Consider the following 14,360-nt stretch of genomic DNA (forward strand, 5'->3'; position numbering starts at 1 on the left):
AGTGACTGAGCAGGCATGCAACAGTTATTTTCAGACCATGCAGTTATTGTTTGCCAATAGCCAGAAATTCCGTTTGTGTCATCATCAAGCATACAGGAACCTGTATTTATGGAAACCCCTCACATCTCTGTAATATCAATATCTGTAGATATCAGATTCTCGTAATTCTAGTGATTAGATTCTATAAAGTCCCCATGAGCACTGAATTAGTGAATCCTGAACCATTGCTCCCAGAGGAAAGATGGGATTAGGTTCCTATAATCATCTGGTAATATTTTCATCAACTGATCAAAACATTATTCTGATTTATATGTATTTCTGTTTAATGTACAGTATTTAATATACATTGGTAATCCATGAATATTGAACTCATAAGCAACAGCATTATAACTCATGTCTGAACATACCTTATCTAACACACGTATTTTCTCTACAAAGCACATTAAGGCCTTATGTGTGCATAAGCCCTAGACAGCATGTCAGCACAATGATTGGAGCCATTTTCCACAGTGAAATCACCAACTAAAAGCACACACACACACCAAAAAATGGAACTAAAAGACTTGCTTATAGTATTAACGCTGTAATAAGAAGGCAGTGTCACCTTGTTCCTCCACAGCTAACAACATGTATGCCTGATCATCAAAAAATTTGCTCCATTGTTCATGTCCTCAAGTGACTGCAAAAACAGTGAGTATTATTTGGAAGTGGCAAAATGTTTTAACAAGTAGATGCATTTGCAAATAGTGATTTCACAAATAATAATGATCACTGTAATTTTCAGAAGGTATAAATCTTGAAAATGTACCTCCAGATTTATTTCATCTTCTCTCATATTTTTAAATTAAATTTGGCATTTAAAAATTTAAAATCCATAATATATCACAATCAAAATTTTCAAGATCTATAGGATGACTAAAGATCAACCATATTATGAATGCTTTGTGTTTGGATCTTCAGAAATTCTTGAAACTGATATAAATATTAGGATAATGGCACAAGTAATTTCTGTTTCAGATAAAGGAAAACCATCAGCCTTTCATGGTTCTGTAAGGAGTCCCAGAAAAAGATTTGGGAAGAGTGATGAGTATTTGGAAGAGCTTGATGCAAAGTATTGGGAAGAAGGATGACCATAACTAGGTGAAGTTGGTAGTGAATAGTGCTAACAAACCAAGAGTAAAGATGTTGAATTTGAAGTGACTTCAAACCACTTACCCTGTGATCCTCTCCAACAGTGTTTAGATACCCCAGGTTATAAGACATGTTGAATATCTATGCTGATTCAAGGGAAGAGATTACAATAAGTATGGTTGAGTGAGTGAAGTCGTTTAGTAGTGTCCAACTCTTTGCGACTCCATGGACTGTAGCCCACCAGGCTCCTCCATCTGTGAAATTTTTTAGGCAAGAGTACTGGAGTGGGTTGCCATTTCCTTCTCCAGGGGATCTTCCTGACTCGGGGATCGAACCCGGGTCTCCTGCATTGCAGGCAGACGCTTTACCATCTGAGCCACCAGGGAATCCCTAATAATAAGTATAGCAGAAGATAAAGTACAAAGCAAAGTAGAATATGTGACAGTAGAATAGTTGAGTTGCAGCATGGTGTCTGTACTAGTTAGGAGGTTGAGAGAAACAAAAATTATTTGGGTTGAAGAAACTGAAGTCTTCCGTGAAATCAGAGATTTACTTAGAATATGAATTGAAGGAGATCAAGATAAATGAAGTTGTGATCAAAGATTAGACATTAGAGTTAAAATTCACCAAGATATAATATTTAATAGTTTGGGCTGCTGAAAAGCTCAGGGTTTCCCCAAAGATATGAATAGAAGATTAAATTGATTGATTTCTGGTAAAGACATTTGAAGTGTGAGGAATTGGATCACTCACATTTATTCTAATGATGAAAGTTCTTGGAGTAGAGGATAATGCCAGCTAGACGTCAACATCCACTGTGACTAAGGAATGGGAAGTGTGCAGAAGTAACAAGATGCTAAGGTGTGATGTCATGAACCTCAGAAGAGAGGTGTCTATAATTAGGGGACATAGAATAAGTAAAGGAAGCAGAATAACCATCTGAAATTGGAAATAGGGAACTGGGAGGATGTCAACGTCATCTCAGACGTCTGTGTTCTCAGAAGTGTAGGTGAAAGAGAGAATCCTCTGTTCCCTTAGGAGAGATGCAGGAGGTTAGTATGCTGAGGCTGGGAGCCGGTGTTAAATTACATCAGCTGTGCTCAGAGAAAATCGAGTGCAGAGGCCTAGGCTCTAAGGTGCAGGTTTACAATGACAATGGGGTCTAAAGACCAAGGTGAAACAATGGTAGTGCGGGGGGTAGCAGTGAAAGGCAGAAACAGAGGGCAGGGAGGAGCAGGCTGGGCAAGAAGGAATAAGAGAAGGTAGCTGGGTTTGTATATTTATTCATGTTATTTGTAAATACCTGGAATTAAAGCGCCTGATGGATTTAACAAGCATTCTGATCCTCAGCAGAGACAAGTGGAAAACTCAGGTAGTATTAGAGACCAAAGGAGTTGAGCAATCTGTATGCTGGCTCACCAGTCTGATGTCTTTAACCTCTCCCATCCATGTGGCTACAGTAGAACCAATTGCTGAGCATATATGGTCATGAGAAAAACAAAAAAATTCTGTGCATATATGTTCAATGAGACTGAAGTAACCAACTGGTCCAAACTCTTCCCTGGAGATTTCTGAGCAGATGATAAATGCTCCCAGTGTATAACTAATGGATAAAGCTGCTGCTGCTGCTAAGTCGCTTTAGTCGTGTCTGACTGTATGCGACCCCATAGACGGCAGCCCACCAGGCTCCCCCATCCCTGGGATTCTCCAGGCAAGAATACTGGAGTGCGTATGGATAAAGCTATAAGATGCTATATTCAGGGGCTGATAGTAGCCACAGTCTTGTCATGTAGACCAGACGAGGAAAAATTTTACTTTATTTTAAAAGAAAATCAGCAGTTTTGCTGGAGGAAAAAAAAAAAGTGAAATTCGCTCAGTCATGTCCAGCTCCTTGCGACCCCATGGACTATAGTCCTTGGAATTCTCCAGGCCAGAATATTGGAGTGGGTAGCCATTCCCTTCTCCAGGGGATCTTCCCAAACCAGGGATCAAACCCAGGTCCCCTGCACTGCAGGCAGATTCTTTACCAGCTGAGCCACCAGGGAAGCTGGAGGAAAGTGATTCCTTTTAAGATTAAGAGAGAATGTGTGTGAGTGCACGCTCAGTCACTCAGTTTTGTCCGACTCTTTGCAACCTCATGGACTACAGCCTGCCAGAAGCCTTTGTCCATGGAATTTTATAGGCAAGAATACTGGAGTGGTTTGCCATTTCCTCTTTCAGGGAATCTTTCCAACCCAGGGATTGAACCTGGGTCTCCTGAGTCTCCTACACTGGCGAGCAGATTCTTTACCACTGAGCCACCTGAGAAGCTCCCTTTCTCTCATTCTTCTCTCATTCTCATATATCCTCAAGAGAGGATATATAAGAGGATAAATATAAAAAACCTTAAGAACTTCTGGTTATGTACTTATTTTATATGCTGAATTTTAATGTTAAATAATTAATCCTTTGCTGAAAAGAAAAAGAAATGACCAGATTTACCACTGATTTTGTTGTGTGCTTGTATGTATGTACATATATGCTATATGTGTGTATGTATGTGTGTGTGTAAATATACAATATATGTGCGTACACACATGTGTATATATTATATATATATACTGTATATACATGTATATTATATAGAATACATATATATAATACACACACACACCTGATTTATACAGCCTCATGGTATTGTTTTATCTATAAACTGACATATTAAATTCATGATTCTGTTATACCTCTGTTTCTTGAATTATGCTTTCTTCTAGATTATATTCTTCAGTAGTTTTAAATAGTATGTTTCTCTTTTCCTCCTCTTCTATTTCTTCTCTTTTTATACTTTTATAGAGAGATCACTTTCTTTTATTCAGCCTAGTAAAATGCGGTTGGTTTCTCCTTGACTTTTCGCACTTTATCAGAAAAAAAAAGAAATCTATTTTTTTTTCTAATCTGTAACTTGAAATCTAGTCAAGCTTCTTGTTTATCGGTGCAGGGAGGGGTGGTGTAGAAACTAGTGAACCAAGATTTCCTACAGAACTCGTGGGGATGCTCTCAATGCAGAATGTTCTAAAAGAGCGCTAACAAAATGCAGATGGGTATCATGCTTCTGGGCTTCCCTTGTGGCTCAGTTGGTAGAGAATCTGCCTGCAATGCGGGAGACCTCAGTTCAACCCCTGGGTTGGAAAGATAGCCTGGAGAAGGGAAAGGCTACCTATTCCAGTTTTCTGGCCTGGAGAATTCCATGGACTGCATAGTCCATGGGGTTGCAAAGAGTTGGACCTGGCTGAGGCTTGGGTTAATCATGTTTCTAAGGATAATAGCTCTGAATGTGGACTCTCTCCAGCCTCGAACCCTGGAAATGGCAGACCCTAGCACTTTATCCTGCATCTACTTCCGAAACACTAAGATATCAAGATAAGGACATCCTTAGTGACTGGCAGGATATTCTATTTTTAAGTGATTTTTCATTTATCTCTCCAGTCTGCTTCTCTTCTCATTGATTCCCTTTCTCTCATTCTGCATATGTGTTTGTATGTGTGGAGGAGGGGAGCATATTAGTGAAGGCTGTGAGGTTTTTCTTACTAATGTCTTTTCCCCAATATAGTATCTGGAGATTGGGACAGAGTTTGGATCCAATTTGACCAGTAGGAGTTTTCTATTTGTTTCCTGACCCACCATTTTAGAGAAAATAATTATATTTCATTGATAGAAATTTGCTAAACTCCACTCTATGTGTTCATATCTGTCAGATTTGGTGAGCTATCTTCTGTGATCTGATTTTATTCTGCCCCCCTTTCCCTGGGGCAGATAACACTTATTTTAAATAAAGATACAAATTGAGGCCAAAGGTGTTGCTTAGTTCACCCAAGTTTAATCAGATGATAAAAGAGTGGTTTTGATTTACAGTAAGTGTAGAAGATTTAGTGAATCTATTTCAGTGAAAAATTTTAGTGAAATATATTTAAGAAAAAGATAACAACTACCATTTAGAAAAATATATGAATTTACTCATAAATATCACTTGGAAACTTCTTGGGTATTATTTTTCTATGCATCTGACTTCCCTAAGTAAGAGACTGAATTGAGTATGAAACTAGATATTAAAGGTCAAAATATTATATGTCAGGTGAAATATAAAAGTTCAAAACCTAATTCTTATTTTATACCATAAGTAAATTAAATATACCCCAAAACTATAAACTCTACCTGGATTGACCAACGATAAGAAATAATTACTAGTACTTTACCCAGTAATTTCTTAAGCTGCAGAAATGTAAACAAACAAACAAAAACGGTTAAAACAATTAAGGGTACAGTTTTTAAACTTATCACTTGCCTAACTTTGTTGTTCAGTCACTCAGTTGTGTTTGGTCTTTGGCACCCTATGGACTGCAGCACGCCAGGCTTCATGGTCCTTCACAATCTCCCAGAGTCTGCTCAAACTCATGTCCATTGAGTCCATGATGCCATCCAACCGTCTCATCCTCTGTCTTCCCCTTCTCCTCCTGCCTTCAATCTTTCCCAGCGTCAGGGTCTTTTCTAATGAGTCAGTTCTTCACATCAGGTGGCCAAAGTACTGGAGCTTCAGCTTCAGCATCAGACCTTCCAGTGAATATTCAGGGTTGATTTCTTCTAAGATTGACTGGTTTGATCTTCTTGGTGTCCAAGGAATTCTCAAGAGTCTTCTCCAGCACCATAGTTCAAAGACATCAACTCTTCAGCACTCAGCTTTTTTTTTTTTAATTGTCCAGTTCTCACATCCATACATGACTACTGGAGAAACCATAGCTCTGACTATACAGACCTTTGTAGGCAAAGTAACATCTCTGTTTTTTAATATGCTATCTAGGTTTGTCATAGCTTCCAAAGAACAAGTGTCTTTTAATTTCACGGCTGCAGTCACTGTCCACAGTGACTTTGGAGCCCAAGAAAATAAAGTCTGCCACTGTTTCCATTGTTTCCCCTTCTATTTGCCATGAAGTGATGGGACCAAATGCCATGATCTTAGTTTTTTGCACATTGAGTATCAAGCCAGCTTTTTCACTCTCCTCTTTCACCTTCATCAAGAGGTTCTTTAGTTCCTCTTTGCTTTCTGCCATAAGGGTGATGTTATCTGCATAGCTGAGGTTGTTAATATTTCTCCTGGCAATCTTGATTCTAGCTTGTGCTTCATCCAGCCCAGCATTTTGCATGGTGTACTCTGCATATAAGTTAAATAAGCAGGGTGACAATATATTTGTCTAACCATATGTCTGAAATATGTGTATATGTCCATATGTATGTGTCTGTGAATGTTTGCATTTGGTAGAACATACTAAACTTTTCATTATTCTATTCTCAAATATGGAATGGAAGCACACTAAATCTAACCACACAACCAGAACCTGCAATACTTTGTTTGTCAAATGACTCAAGTTCATTTCCTCTACAGAAAAGAGCCTTAGACCCTGATGACAGGTGTCTGGAGAATTTTTCAGCAGTTGATTTAAGAAATAACATCAAACTGCTTCTGTTAGATGTTAGATGTTTTCCTTTAAATTGGACTGGTATGGAAACATTCTAAAGGTCATCTTTAGTGGGAAAATTCCTTTACCCTTTGGAACTGTAGTCATGTTTAAGGTCTTAGAATCTCTCTTTTTCTTTTCTTTTTTTTTTGTCTAACTTAGTTTTTTGTATTTTTTTTTAATATTGTTTATACCTTCAGACCAGTGCTACTATGCTTCCCATTCAGTTCCCAACCGAGCCTTTTATTCTTAACCAGTGGGTTTGCTGGTTCCCAATTTCTTTTTGTTTGGGGTGAAAAAAAACCATTTTTCTTTCCCTGCCTTGGCTCAGCTGGTCTGCTGCCTGCCTGTCTTTGGAAATGAACTTCGTTATTATTTTATGTGTGTTGGATTGGCAACTATTGTAACTACAACTGTTGCCTATATTGAGCTCCTCTATTTCACTGACAAGAACTCTGTTGCATCATTCAAAGATGAAATATCCACCCACAGCTCACAGTGTCTATTTACTGAATTTGTAGTTTTCTTCATTGGGGAGAAAACCCATTCTGATCACAATACATTTCTATATTTCTTACATGACTGTTACTTAATTAGATGAAACACTAACATTTTTTTTCAAACCATTTCCACAAATTCTAAGTCATCTTTCACATCTAGCTCTATCCAAAAGGGCCTAAACATGCAGGTAAATATAAACGGGAGAAATGCACAATATAAGAACAGGGTGATCATACTAAGGAAGTGATGGAACAGAAGCCAGAGAGTTAACAGCGTGGCTACACTCTGTGAAGTGCCCACAGCAGTGACCAGGGCTCACATGGCTTGTACACATGTCTGTCCAGTCCTATTTGTGCATAGGTGTCAGGTCACCAGTGTCCTGTATGGGTTATGGTGGCGGTTTAGTTGCCAAGTCATGTCCGACTCTTGCGACCCTCTGGACTGTAGCCCCCCAGGCCTCTCTGTCTGTGGGATTCTCCAGGCAAGAATACTGGAGTGGACTGCCATTTCCTTCTCCATGTATGAATTATGGTAGTCTATCTACGGTCATGGTTCCCTACGCCATCCGTAAAAACACGGCTGGAGTCTTTGGCCTGAACAGAGGACAACTTACCCACCCAAATCCTCATCCACTGCAGCTCTACTCGTTTACCAAAACCCAATTCAACCAGAGCTGCCTCAGTAAAGCCTTCTGCAGTCCTCAGACAACGAGAGATGATCCTGCCCAGCTTCACCAGAAGCTTAGGTGTAGGGCTGATATGACGCCCACAGAATACTATTGCCATGATATTTCTGTTGGCCAGTCTCACCCACAGGACTGCACTCGGAGGAGGGTGGAGAAGAGAGATATAAGGATCTCTTGTTGAGTTTTCAAAGTGTAAATACCTGTGCAACTGCACCAAGAACCTTTTTGTTGGCCTTTCTAAATTTTGCCTGCCAAGACCTCCAGTTGACTCCTACACATATATTTTTCTTTTAATTGCCTTTTCCATGTATATTGATTTAATAGTTTACCTTTGATGTCACCCTACCAGAACGATAGAATTGAAGTGTTTAGTTATAAGCTATAGTGACAAAAAAAAAGAAAAACAGTTCTAATTTTTTTTCAGATATATGCACTTTCTCTTCTCAGTAAGAATTTCAGTATTTGCCTGATACTGTGCAAGCAAGAATGCAGTATGGGCCCCCACTCTCACCACCTGTTATCCACACCCCTAAGATCTGAAATTGAAAAAAAACAAAGTTGTGCTTTTTCATTATTACTTAAAAAAAAAAAAAAATTCTGGCAGCACAAAAAAATTTTGGCAGCACAACCTAACTTCACCGGGACTCATTTGCAGACAAAATCTAACTAATTTTTGGCTAGGAGACTAATTACAGTATTTCTTTTATGGAATTTAAAAAGAATCAAATGCCATATGAATAAGCAATAATGTGTTAATCATGGGATGCTGTCCCAGTTTCCATTGAGATGCTGTATATCATAAAGTAAATTTTCCATGTTACCTTGGTAAAATCTGAAAGGTTCTAAATTTCAATATACATCATTTTAAATTAATTCTCTTGAAGTATAGTTGCTTTACAATGCTGTGTTAGTGTCTATTGTAAAGCAAAGTGAATCAGCCTCAAATATATCCCCACTTTTTTGGATTTCCTTCCCATTTAAGTCACCATGGAATACTGAGTAGAGTTTCCTGAGCTATAGAGCAATTTCCCAACAGTTATCTATTTTATTCAGAGTATAAGTAGTACATATCTGTTAATCCCAACCTCTCAATTTATCCCACACCTCCTCCCCCTGCCCTTGGTGTCCATATGCACATCTCTATTTCTGTTTTGCAAATAGAATCGTTTATACCATTTCTCTGGATTTCACATATATGCCTTATTATATATTTGGTTTTCTCTTTCTGACTTACTTCACTCAGCATGACAGTTTCTAGGTCCAACCATGTCTTTATAAATGACCCAATTTAATTCGTTTTCACAGCTGAGTAATATTCCATTGAAAATATGCACCACATCTTCTTTATACATTCCTCTATTGATGGATATTCACATTGCTTCCATGGCCTAACTATTGTGAATAGCAGTGCAATGAAGATTGGGTTGCATGTGTCTTTTGGAATTGTGGTTTTCTTTGGGTATATGCCCAGGAGTAGGATTGCTAGATCATATTATAGTTTTATTTTTAAGGCAAATTTCATACTGTTACTCCAGAGTGGTCATATCAATTTACATTTCCATATACATCATGCCTCACATTCTATACAGTCAGCAAAACCAAGACCTGGAGCTGACTGTGGCTCAGATGATGAGCTCCTTATTGCAAAGTTCAGACTTAAATTGAAGAAGGTAGGGAAAACAAATAGGACATTTAGGTATGACCTAAATCAAGTCCCTTATGATTATACAATAGAAGTGACAAATAGATTCAAGGGATTAGATCTGCTCAGACAGAGTGCCTAAAGCACTATGGAAAGGCATTCATAACATTGTACAGAAGGCAGTGACCAAAACCATCACCAAGAAAAAGAAATGCAAGAAGGCAAAGGGGTTATCTGAGGAGGGCTTTCAAATATCTGAGAAAAGAAGAGAAGCGGAAGTCAAAGAAAAAAGAAAAGGGAAACATATACCCTACTGAATGCAGAGTTCCAAAGAATAGCAAGGAGAGATAAGAAAGCTTTCTTAAGTGAACAACACAAAGAAACAGAGAAAAACAATAGAATGAGAAAGAAAATCAGAGATACCAAGGGAGCATTTCATGCAAAGATGGACACAATAAAGGAAAGAAATGGTAAGGACCTAACAGAAGCAGAAGAGATTAAGAAGAAGGGGCAAGAATACAGAGAAGAACTATACAAAAAGGTCTTCATGACCCAGAGAACCACAATGGTGCGGTCACTTACCTAGAGCCAGACATCCTGGAGTGTGAAGTCAAGTGAGCCTTAGAACAAAGCTAGAGAAGGTGATGGAAATCTAGCTGAGCTACTTCAAATCCTAAAAGATGAAGCTGTGAAAGTGCTGTACTCAATATGCCAGCAAATTTAGAAAACTCAGCAGTGGTCACAGGAGTGTAAAGTTATTTTCCTTCCAATTCCAAAGAAGGGCAATGCCAAAGAACGCTCAAACTACTGCACAATTACACTAATTTCACATGCTAGCAAAGTAACGCTCATAATTCTCCAAGTCAGGCTTCAACAATATGTGAACCATGAAGTTCCAGCTGTTCAAGCTAGATTTAGAAAAGGCAGAGGAACCAGTGATCAAGTTGCCAACATCCGTTGGATCACAGAAAAAGCAAGAGAATTCCAGGAAAAATCTATTTCTGTTTCATTGACTATGCTAAAGGCCTTCATTGTGTGGATCACAAGAAAGTATGGAATATTCTTAAGGAGATGAACATACCAGACCATCTTACCTGCTTCCTGAGAAACCTGTATGCAGATCAAGATGCAACAGTTAGAACTAGACATGGAATAAAAGATTGGTTCCAAATTGGTAAAAGAGTACGTCAAGGCTGTATATTGTCATCCTGCTTATTTCATTTACACAGAATACATCATGAAAAATGATGGGCTGGATAACTCACAAGCTGGAATCAAGATTACCTGGAGAAACATCAACAGCATCAGATATGCACATGACATCACCCTGATGGCAGAAATGAAGAGGCACTAAAGAGCCTCTTGATGAAGGTGGAACAGGAGAGTGAAAAAGCTGGCTTAAAGCTCAACATTCAAAAAAGCAAAGATCATGTCATCCAGTCCCATTAATTCATGGCAAATAGATGGGAAAAAATGGGACCAGTGGCAGATTTTATTTTCTTGGGCAACAATGTCAGTGCAGAAGGTGACTGGAGCCATAAAATTAAAAGACACTTGTTCCTTGGAAGAAAAGCTATGACCAACCTAGAGAGCATACTAAAAAGCAGAGGCACAACTTTGCTGATAAAAGTCCATATGGTCAAAACTATGGTTTTTCCAGTAGTCATGTATAGATGTGAGAGTTGGACCATAACTGTGAGTGCTGAAGAATTGATGCTTTCAAACTGTGGTGTTGGAGAAGACTCTTGAGAGTCCCTTGGACTGCAAGATCAAACAGTCAATCCTAAGAGAAGTCAATCCTGAATATTCACTGGAAGGACTGATGCTGAAGCCGAAGCTCCAATAGGTTGGCTACCGGATGGGAAGAGCTGACTCATTAAAAAATACCCTGACGCTGGGAAAGATTGAGGGCAGGAGGAGAAGGGGGCAATGAAGGATGAGATGGTTGGATGACATGATGGATTCAATGGACATTAGTTTGAGCAAACTCCAGTAGATAGTGAAGGACAGGGAAGCCCAGCATGCTGCAGTCCATGGGGTCACAAAGAGTCAGACATGACTTATTGACTGAACAATACATATTGCCTCAACTGTTTTGTATAAGAAATTGTGGACCTGCAGATATTAAATATATTTTTTTGGTAAATGGATTGTTTCTCTGTTCACCTCACTACTTAAAATCACTTCCTAACCTAACTGATGCTGTCTACATGATGCAAACCCCAGTCTGATCTCCATCCCTTCATCCTTCCTCCTTTCTCATTTATGACCTGCCTTGATGCATTATTTTGAACCATGTAACATGCAGTCAGTACTTTCACTCCTTTCTGTGGCTTGCATTTATATATAGACTTGCACAAAATATCTTGTAATGCACAAAAATTGACTGGTTGTAATTCATTTTCCCCAGTAATCTGAAGAAGAAACGGGGTGATTTTCATATGCAGCTCATAGATCCTTCACAGTAGCACTGGTTAGTTGGCCTAATAGTGATAGTTTTATGCAAATGGTCACAACATGTCACATATTTATGAAACAAAAAAATTCTAAGAATATCCAGTGTTTAAGCTCCCTTTTTAGAGACACTTCAAACAGGATATCTTCTAAAAGCAATTATCTAAATTATTCATGAATAGCTTAATAATTTAATGTCTACATATTTTTACTAAAACAATTTGTTTCAGTGCATTTTTAGTGCTTTGAAAATTCTAAATAACAAAATTAAGTAGATGAAACAATTATTTCTGCAAAGTATATTTAAAACGGATTTTCACACTCAGAACATTGTATAGAATTAATGATAAATAAAAAACACCTTCACAATTCTGCATTAGTTGAGAAATTATACTTAAATAATACTTTAAATATTAGATGATTTATAAGTAGCTATTGAAATAAAGACAATAAAAAAGCAACTTTAATGGATAATGAGTCAAATTTCTTTTCATAATTTTGGTGTTGAAGAATAAACATTTCTATTGTTTAATTTGAGAGGGAGTTTCTTTAAGGTGTTTTATTTTGGGGTACTGAGATATCCAGAAAAAAAAATGCAGTGTTGCTTATTTTAAAATGTTTTTAAATGATAGAATATTCCATCAAATGTGACCATATAACATATAAAAATGTAAGCTCAAAGGCTACTTTAAAATGATGAATTCATTTTATCTCTTAATGTTTAGTAGAAAATTAGCAGTTAGACTCGTATAGTTATTCTTTTGTGTATTCATCAAAAGTACTTAAAACACCATACTTTTTCTAGAAATGCAGGATATACAATGAATCAGACAAAGTCTCTGTTAGACAAAATTAATATCAATATAGTGAATTGGCATAAATTATTAGACAGACTTTATTTTCTTGGGCTCCAAAATCACTGCAAATGGTGACTGCAGCCATGGCACTAAAAGATACTTGCTCCTTGGAAGAAAAGCTATGACCAACCTAGACAGCATATTAAAAAGCAGAGACATTACTTTGCTAACAAAGGTCCATCAAGTCAAAGCTATGGTTTTTCTAGTAGTCATGCATGGATGTGAGAGTTGGACTATAAAGAAAGCTGCGGGCCAGAGAATCGGCCCTTTTGAACTGTGGTGTTAGAGGAGACTCTTGAGAGTCCCTTGGACTTCAAGGAGATCAAACCAGTCAATCCTAAAGGAAATCAGTCCTGAATATTCTTTGGAAGAACCAATGCTCAAGCTGAAATTCCAGTACTTTGGCCACTTGATGCAAGGAACTGACTCATTGGGAAAGACCCTGATGCTGGGAAAGATTGAAGGCAGGAGGAGAAGGAGACTACAGAGGATGAGATGGTTGGATGGCATCACCAACTCAATGGACATGAGTTTGAGCAAACTCTGGGAGATGGTGAAGGACAGGGAAGCCTGGTGTGCTGCAGTCCATGGGGTCACAAAGAATCAGACACTACTGAGCAACTCGACTGAACTGAACTGATTAGATAAATATTCAAGGTAGAATGATAAAGAGGTTGAATAGGAAGAAGCCATGGACTTGAGGAGCAAAAGAAGCAGATACTACAACAAAAGCTTTAGAGAAGCAGGCTACTAAAATGGGTGATGAAACACATATTGGTAGAATGAAGGGCATATGTGTACTTGTTGGTTTTGTTGGTAGGATAGGGCAGGGTGGTAGGTATTTAATACAAAAGCAGGTAAGAGTACTTAAACTATGGGCCATAAGACATTGAATGTAAGTTGTTTTGGTATATTGAATAATAAAATGTGGTAGATTAAGGGAAGGTTTTGTGCATTTGACAAGTCTAGGGATGTAGGATGGAGAAGGCAATGGCACCCCACTCCAGTACTCTTGCCTGGAAAATCCCGTGGATGGAGGAGCCTGGTAGGCTGCAGATCTTGGGGTCGCGAAGAGTCGGACACGACTGAGCGACTTCACTTTCACTTTTCCCTTTCATGCATTGGAGAAGGAAATGGCAACCCTCTCCAGTGTTCTTGCCTGGAGAATCCCAGGGACGGGGGAGCCTGGTGGGCTGCCGTCTCTGGGGTCGCACAGAGTCGGACACGACTGAAGCAACTTAGCAGCAGCAGCAGCAGCAGCAGCAGCAGCAGCAGCGATGTAGGTAATGGGGGTCAGACCATGGAAGCAATTGTGTCTTTGATAAATAGTTTGGGCTTTGCTGTGTGGAAATGTAGGGCCATTTAAGGGATTTTAGTCCAAGCTGAACTAGGATTAGATTTATACTACAGAAAAATCTATGCAGATGTATTTTGTGTTAGTCCCTCAGTTGTGTCTGACTCTGTGTGAACCCCAAGGACTATAGCCCACCAGATTACTCTGTCCATGGGATACTCCAGGCAAGAATACTGGAGTGGGCTGCCTTTCCCTTCTCCAAGGGATCTTCCTGACTCAGGGAATCGAACCGAGGTTTCCCACATTG

At 38.7% G+C, this 14,360-nt stretch overlaps 1 non-coding gene across 1 annotated transcript; it reads right to left on the reverse strand.

Annotated features, from left to right (window-relative positions):
* Nucleotides 1-1,444: 1,444 nt before the first annotated feature.
* TRNAC-GCA (transfer RNA cysteine (anticodon GCA)) lies at nucleotides 1,445-1,517 on the reverse strand. The gene has a single exon. It is a non-coding gene; the product is annotated as a tRNA-Cys (tRNA).
* Nucleotides 1,518-14,360: the final 12,843 nt, after the last annotated feature.

This window comes from Bos grunniens, chromosome 12 (genome assembly GCF_055505025.1).
Source record: "Bos grunniens cultivar Pamir isolate PY7600 chromosome 12, Bosgru_T2T1.0, whole genome shotgun sequence".
In the NCBI taxonomy this organism is placed as follows: Eukaryota; Metazoa; Chordata; class Mammalia; order Artiodactyla; family Bovidae; genus Bos; species Bos grunniens.